This window comes from Scylla paramamosain, unplaced genomic scaffold (assembly GCF_035594125.1).
Source record: "Scylla paramamosain isolate STU-SP2022 unplaced genomic scaffold, ASM3559412v1 Contig58, whole genome shotgun sequence".
In the NCBI taxonomy this organism is placed as follows: domain Eukaryota; kingdom Metazoa; phylum Arthropoda; class Malacostraca; order Decapoda; family Portunidae; genus Scylla; species Scylla paramamosain.
This window is the reverse complement of record NW_026973723.1, coordinates 488987-497500: the sequence shown is the minus strand read 5'-3', so window position 1 is coordinate 497500 and position 8514 is coordinate 488987. Positions and strand designations below refer to the sequence as shown.

The window sequence follows — 8514 nt, the reverse complement described above, 5'->3', positions numbered from 1 at the left end:
AATTACACAAACAGGCACATCAGTATTATTTCCCCTTTCAAAAAATTGTTTCTCTAGTGAAAGACAAGTTAAAAATAAACAAGTGTAGTACTAATTATGTTTCTCGTAGGTCATTAAGTTGCATTTATTGGCGGCACGGAATGAGGGAAGTAATTTTTGCAGCAGCAGTGTGTGCAGGCAATGGAGCAGCGGGACGTGGCATGGCGGTGAAAGGCATCTGTTGCACGCCACATGGAGCTTCCCACACCGACTGAATGCTAGCGACGAGCAAAGCGAGAGGGTTTGCTTGGATATTTCAGAGATTTTGAGCAGATATCAAGGTATATAAATGTCTAGTAAAACCAAGGTAAGATATCCAGCAAGTTGTGTGTTTGTTATTGGTTTTAACAGGGAAAAACTTGGCAAATTATATTCTTCTTGAGACGCACGTGTCTTACTCTTAGGTTGTATTCCTGTCATTAAAAACAAGCTAAAGAGACCACTGCTTGACATCTTCACTGTGTCTGTATATGCTCAAGGGAAAGCTGAGCATCTATTGTATATATTCATAACGTGCAAGTGCTCAAAGAATGCATGACAGAGTTGTCAAGGCTGTGGTTTGCTGCAGTAACTGCGACCCAATATTACATTAGTTTTGCCATTATTTTTTGTTTATAATCCGGATTTGATGTTAAACGTTTTACTATTACGTGTTTCAGAAAATTTTAGTTATGAATTACGTGTTTGAGAAAATTTTAGTTATGAATTACGCGTTTCAGAAAATTTTAGTTATGAATTACGCGTTTCAGAAAATTTTAGTTATGAATTACGCGTTTCAGAAAATTTTAGTTATGAATTACGCGTTTCAGAAAATCTTATTAATTATGAAAACAAGATAGGAGAAAAGAAAATGTTTTAGTGTTTTACAGGCATCCGAGAATAGCAAGAAAAATGTTTTGTCCTCATGTCTATCGTGGAGTAGCATGACTATATTTTTGGGACATTCTCTTATGTCTGTAAAATACTATCACTTTTTTTTATATGAAGAAAATTTTCTCCAAGAACAAGGAAATATTTATCAAAGGCTTGATTATAAACAAAGGTGATCACAATATTTTGTATGGCTCATAATCGTGTTCTTTTTACGGTTGTGTGATTCTCGCTTTATGATTTCTCCAAAATATAAACGTTTTCTAAGGTTTAGATTCTGCAGAAAGACACACACATAAATACAGACAACCAGAAAGACAGAATCAGACATACAGAAAGAGAGGCAGAGTGCATTTTCACACTTGTACACAACCCTTCACCTTTATTATCTACATCTTTTGCCTTTAGATCCGTGCAGCTTATCACAAATACCCTCGTTAGAGCCAGCAAATCTACATGAAATGTATTCTTCCTTAACGTTTCTTCGTGTATTTCCTAATCTTTTTTTTATTTTTTTTACGAGACTGACGTGAATAAAGAAAAGAGAAACACATCAATTTTCAATCCTGATTCAATATCAATTAACGAAGTTATTATTATTATTATTATTAAACCTAACGGAGAAGGCAGAGTGGGACGAGCGCAAGCGCTGTAAGTTGCCAGATGACAACCCCCACCCACCTTGACCGTAGAAAGAAGAAAGGAAAAGCAATTAGCACAATAGTAGGATGAAATCAGAGCAGGAGGAGAAAATAGGTTAAACAATTATAAAGAACGCCTCAACGAACTGAGAATTATTAAAACTCACAAAAAAATTCAACAAAAAAAATCAACAATTCTGACTTATTTAATATATGTCAGACAACACGAGTAAATGTAGTATAACTACTTAAAACTTGATGGTATAAAATCACAGGTATAGTTACATAATTTATCACAGGTATAGCTGCAAAAGCAACCAGAGTTTAATTGACTAGACTCTTCAAGATTTTGTTCGAAGCAGACTTGAATTTTTGCACATCACTCGCAGTGCATGTGCCCTCGTCAAGCATGTTCCAAAGTCTTACAGCACAAGGAACAAAGCTTCGCTGAAACTGACTGGTGTGACACCTAACCTGCTGTAAGCAGCGCGCATGTGAATTTGACGCAAGTCGAGTGTTTCTGGTGGGCACAAATGCATTTGGGATGGAGGCATTCAGCGGGTGAAGCTGGTTGGCATGGATCTTATATAGCATGCAGACACTGCTGACATTGCGTCGGTGACCAAGATCCCAAGCTGCTTCGCCACCACAGAGGAACCTAGCGGAGGAGACAACTCTGTCAATGAGACGGAGGTGGGACACAGCTGTGGAAGACCACACAGGAGCACAATACTCCAGCAGTGGAAGAATAAAACACCGGAAGCAGCTGGCAGAGATAGACTGGTCACCAAAAATCCGGTAAGCCTTCCTCACAACGCCAAGCTTTTGCGAGGCAGAACTGACAAGACGCCTGATGTGCCGTTCAAAAGACAGTTTTGAGTCGAATCTGACACCCAAAATATCAAGCTCATCACATACTGTCAGAGGCGCGCCATCAACAAGCAGAGGGCCGTGAAGGGGATTTAGCGTGCGAGAGCGTGAAATACACAAGCATTTTGATTTTGATGCATTCAGTTTCATGTTCCAGGTGCGACACCAGTCAGATATACGTCTGAGATCCTCATTCAGGGATGTACTAACATCAAGACGTGAATTCGGTGACTCAACAGTAGCAACAAGTGTCACATCATCTGCATATCCGTAAATAGGATTGCTAGTGATTTGTAGTAGATCGGAAGTGTAGACATTGAACAGCAGAGGTCCCAGTACGCTACCCTGGGGAACACCTGAGTGGACGCTGTACCAGTCACTGTAGCAACTATCAACGCACACACGGTGGGTGCGGTGGGTCAAAAATTGAGTCAAGATGGACAGTACCGGGCCACCGACACCAAAAGATTGCAGCTTCCTGAGAAGACCGGCATGGTTGACTCGGTCAAAAGCTGCAGAGAAATCAAGTTGGACTACCCTGGCTTCATGCCCACAGTCAAGAGCTTGCTGAATCTTATGAGAGATAGTGAGTAGCGCATCCGTAGTCCCTAGGTTCTTCCGATAAGCAAACTGATTAGCTGGTATCAAATGAGAGTGTTCAAGGTAACGAGAGAGACGACCAGAAATAACATGTTCAAAGATCTTAGAAAGTAACGGCGTGATAGAGATTGGTCTATAGTTGCTGGCATCAGATGATGGAGAGCCTTTAGGGATCGCTGTGATGTTCGCATTTCTCCAGCACATGGGGAAACTACCGGTCAGGATTAGGCGTCTGAAGACTGCACTCAGTTTGGGAGCAAGAACTGCAGCTGTTTCCTTCAGAAACATAGGAAACATCCCAAGTGGATCCGTGCCGCCATGGGAGTCGAGTGCTAAAAGTAGTCTCATGACTTCCTTAGACCTAAAAGCCAGTTTTGTCAAGACTGGCATGGCAGGAGGCAACTCGCTGGTGGGGGCTAGAGCTCGACAGAGCTTGGAGTCAAAGTGTTTCATCAGCAGATCAGCTTTGCCTTTTGGACTTGTGATCAGCTGTCCAGTATCAGAAAGCAGAGCAGGGAGAGATGGTCGCAAACCAAAGACAACTGACTTCAGCGTGGACCACCACTTGTGCGGGTCAGATGCAGTGGATAGTTTTTCTTTCGCAGAGGTAAAATATTCGCTCTCAGCAGTCCTGTAGACTGCCGCACAGGAAGCTCTGGCAACAGTGCACGCATCCCAAGTTTCACGTGTCCTTAAGTGTGACCACCTGCGATAAGCCGCTTGCTTAGTGTCTCTAGCAGTACGACAATCAATGTTGAACCAGGCCTTGTCGTTGGAGCGCAAACAAACTTTCTTTACAGGAACCCTCCGAGAGATAATACGCTTCAGTTCCTCATTCAATGCTGAGACAGGATCAGGGTTGCTCAAGACCGGTCCTAGACGAATACGAGAAACGTCTTCTCTGACAGAGCTCCAATTAACGCGCCCCTTCAAGAAGACCTCTTTGGTGACTGTGTATGCAGGAATATTTTGTCTCAAGTTAAGTTAAATACTAATCGCAGAGTGATCTGATGTGCCAAGAGTTGCCATAGTGGTTACCTTGACTGTCTCTGGTACGTCGGTAAAGACAAGATCAAGCCGATTGCCAGCCAGATGTGTTGGACCCACAACTAACTGAGAACATCCAGAGACATTCGCAAAATCAAGAGCAGCACGACCATGGGAGTCAGTTGGAGAAACTGATTCAAGCCATTCACGGTGATGGGCATTATAATCACCAGCAAAAACAAAGGCTGCCTTTCGGTCCTCATCTTGAATCATTGCCATTGCCATTAACAAGCAGTCAAAGATAGTATCGTCACTGTCAGGGTTTCGGTAAGAGCCAAGGATGTAAAAATTCTGGAGCTGCGCACATACACGAATGACGACAGTTTCATGACAGGTACACTCGTATTTCGTTTTCCGATAAGCTGAGAAGCCTTCGCGAATGTGAACCGACATGCCACGTCTCCTTTTACCACGTCTCCTTACAAACCAATGCACAATTCAAGCACATCTCCATTCAAACAGGTGTCGAAGGAGAAAAACTCACTCACTCACTCACTCACTCATACACCAACCCATCCATCCCGTCCCTCACTCATTCACTCATTCATTAACCCATCCATTCTTTCCCTAACTCACTCACTCACTCACTAACTCACTCGCCAGTCTATCCATCCCTTCCCTCACTCACTCATTCCCTCACTCACTCATTCACTCGCCAGTCCATCCATCCCTTCCCTAACTCACTCACTCACTCACTCATTCACTTGCCAGTCCATCCATCCCTTCCCTCACTCACTCATTCCCTCACTCACTCATTCACTCGCCAGTCCATCCATCCCTTCCCTCACTCACTCATTCCCTCACTCACTCACTCGCCAGTCCATCCATCCCTTCCCTCAATTATTCACTCAGTCACTCACTCGCCAGTCCATCCATCCCTTCCCTAACTCACTCATACACTCACTCACTCATTCACTAATCCATCCATACCTTCCCTCTCCGTTTACATAAAGAAGGCACAACCAACACGTGACTTTATCGCCAAGCTGAGCGCTATCGCCACCTCGCCTCTCACTCGCTCAATGACGGGACAATAAACAAGGGAAAAAGCGTAAAGTGACGGAAATTGCAGAGGAAATTACACTCATAACTCAGGGTTCACGATACTCAGCCCCGCATCAGACACACAGATACTCAGACGCACGCAGAGATAGGGAGGGGATATCACGAATGTGAAAGGAAAGGATAAGCAGGTGCAGCTCACTCGCTCACTCACGCTCTCTCTCTCTCTCTCTCTCTCTCTCTCTCTGGGTAGAAAGAAGAACGTAAGCAGGATCGTGAACCAAAAGTGTACAGTGTTTTCTTTTTTTTCTATTATTCTTCTTCTCGAAGCGTTTTCAATAAGCGAATAATTTTGCACACGTGTGAAGGAAACGCTGTTTTATTTTCTCTTAAACAAATTCCAGTTGTTTTACTTGCTTTCCCCAGAGAGAGAGAGAGAGAGAGAGAGAGAGAGAGAGAGAGAGAGAGAGAGAGAGAGAGAGAGAGAGACTTATGGAGCTTGGTAGAACGAGAAAGGAGTATAATAAATAAGTCATCAATATAAGCGTAAGTTCAGAGAGTACTGCAACTAGAGAGAGAGAGAGAGAGAGAGAGAGAGAGAGAGAGAGAGAGAGAGAGAGAGAGAGAGAGAGAGAGTACAGAACTACATAGTTACTAGATCGACGGAAGCAGACTAATGGACCATAAAACACATTGAAAGACCGATAAGTAGCCCCATAAATTGTCACTCCCAGTCTTGCTCGCGCTCTCTCTCTCTCTCTCTCTCTCTCTCTCTCTCTCTCTCTCTCTCTCTCTCTCTCTCTCTCTCTCTTTCACGATTTCCTCATATAAGTACATCCGTGCGGTGGAACAAACACGCGAAGGAAAAGTGTCTCTGTGTCCCCGGAGTCGTGGTGGTGGAGGGCGAGGTTGTAAGGCGACACCTTAAGAATGCAGGAATCCACAAACCAGCAGTGTTATGAGGCGGCGGCGAGGCACCGCGTGGCATGGACGGCGGCAGTCGAGAGGGAGCACGGAGACATACATCCCTGGCTGCCCTCGTCATTGTGATTTCCTAGTGGGACTGGTGGTGCTGGTGGTGGTGGTGGTTGTAGTAGTACTTGTAGTAGTAGTAGTAGTAGTAGTAGTAGAAGTAGCAAGTAGTAGTAGTAGTAGTAGTAGAAGTAGCAAGTAGTAAAAGTAGCAAGTAGTAAAAGTAGCAAGTAGTAAAAGTAGCAAGTAGTAGTAGTAGTAGTAGTAGTAGTAGTAGTAGTAGTAGTAGTAGTAGTAGTAGTAGTAGTAGTAGTAGTAGCAGTAGTAGTAGTGGTAGTAGTAGTAGCATGAAGTATTAGTAGTAGCAGTAAATAATAGTAGTAGTAGCATCAAGTAGTAGTGTAGGATGACCAATGATAAACCGGGCAGGGCGTCTGAACTTTAATTCCCAAAGCGTTTCAAGCTGCAAGTGCCAGTTGGAATAATTTCCCCAGCAAACCACCTGGTGCTGACATGTGCCTCGTATCGTGAGCAGCTGGCAACGAAACACAACACAAAATATTTCAAGGAACACACTACAAGTGACAGACAGCTATCATGAATCACACAGAATGAAAACAATTGACCCTGAACTTCATCAAAGACATTCACAAAACAAAGTAACTTAGGCGGTACCTCCCGTCACTGGACACCCACATTGCATCCTAAACCTTCCCAGCTTGGAAGGACACCACAGGAACCTGGCGCACCCCGCACAACCCCTGGTAATTCACAATGTGTCGGGTCGCCGGCATTGCACCACCTACTCCCTGCACCGTAGCCACGTCACCACATAAATCCTGCACAGCTATGCACCGTATGGAGGCAATCCACACATTTTCCCAGAACCATACCCACATCTAACAACACACATAATAATCACAGTCAAATAGAGACATTTATAGTGCTTAACATACCTTCAAAGGCCAACACAGGGCCCAGGTGCACCCCACACAACCAACACCACCCTGGTGTTGACACAGCCCTGGTCACGTCACCACTGGCCACCCAGAACGCACTTGATAACACCTCACTTCCCTATAATTATATACTAAGCCTCACCTAAGTAATATGCAAAAGGCACACAAAAATAAATATTCATAATATGATCTACAAATATACATACAAAAATGCATAAAACAAGAAAAACATGGCAATACACAGGACCGTCCCGAAACCCGGGCGAATACGAACAACCACGACTCCCGTCAGGTACTCAAGACATCGTGATTCATGACACAATACCCAATTATAAAACAAACGAATTTTCTCCTGAATGGTATATATATATTTTTTTCCTAATAAATTAAAGGCACCCGTACATATTCAAGATTACATCATATTTTGTGTTAACTTCATACGCACTGATCATATCACTCTCTCATATCAAAACATATAATTTTTGTTCTGGTCTGTATTAAAACTCCGTTGTCAGTTTCTGAAGGTGTACATGATCCATACAGCAGACAATTCTTATCATATTCTCACATGCATGTGTGTATATACCATTACGGGGAAATATTAAGAAGAATCGTGCAGCCCTCTCTCCTATTTTTTTTTTTTTTTTTCGGTTCGTGTCCCCTACAGTGAAGGGAAGCTGGTGGGAAGGCGGGGTTTTCGGTTCGTGTCCCCTACAGTGAAGGGAAGCTGGTGGGAAGGCGGGGTTTTCGGGTGTGGAAAGGTAATATAGAGCCAATTATCGCCTCTTACCACTAAAAATAAATAGGGAGCTGCACTACTGTTGCTGTTCATGTTGTTGTGATGGCCGCTGTGTTCTTGCTCTTGCTGCTACCATTCTAACTAAACTTAATTATACCTAATCTAACCTAACTAAACCGGTAAATATGAAATAGAGCAGCACCAGCAGCAGTAGCAGTAGTGCAGCTCCCTGTTTAGTTTTGGTGGTGAGAGGCGGTATTTGGCTCTATTTTAGCTTTTTCCACCCGAAACCCCGCTTTCCCTCCAGCTACCCAACATTGTGAGGGGTGAGAGCACAAAAAAATAGGAAATAGGGCCGCACGACTCTTCTTAATATTTAGCCACATACGTACATGAGATGTCTTGTTGCAGCAATGTTAAAGAAATCGTAGGCACAAATACCTTAGCGGATCCAGTGGAGAACGTATAAGCTTACCCCAGTGAGACACTCACTGTACAGGAGGGCAGCCAAACAGGAACTGCCGCTGGAAACTTGGAAAACCTCACTTTCATATGAAACAATCCATGAAACCTTGAACGAAGCCCCAAACAGATCGATACGCATATCTTCACTAACGGATTTCACACAACTTTCATCAAAGTAGCATGCAAGTATTTTTTTTTCACACTTAAAATTACATAAATCTCCCTGGAACTGTAGTGTTTTGTCTTCAGCTCATACTGCCTAGTAGCGACTCTGCCCGTCACACTGTCACTGGTGCGACTACAAAGGAGA

General features: G+C 43.6%; 1 long non-coding RNA gene across 2 annotated transcripts in view; it reads right to left on the bottom strand.

Annotated features, from left to right (window-relative positions):
* LOC135098367 (uncharacterized) overlaps window positions 1-8172 on the bottom strand; it is a 61528-nt gene extending 53356 nt beyond the window's left edge. For both annotated transcript variants that reach the window (XR_010266901.1, XR_010266902.1), the window contains exon 1: window positions 6998-8172. This is a non-coding gene — a long non-coding RNA (uncharacterized LOC135098367). The remainder of the gene's footprint in view (window positions 1-6997) is intronic.
* Window positions 8173-8514: the final 342 nt, after the last annotated feature.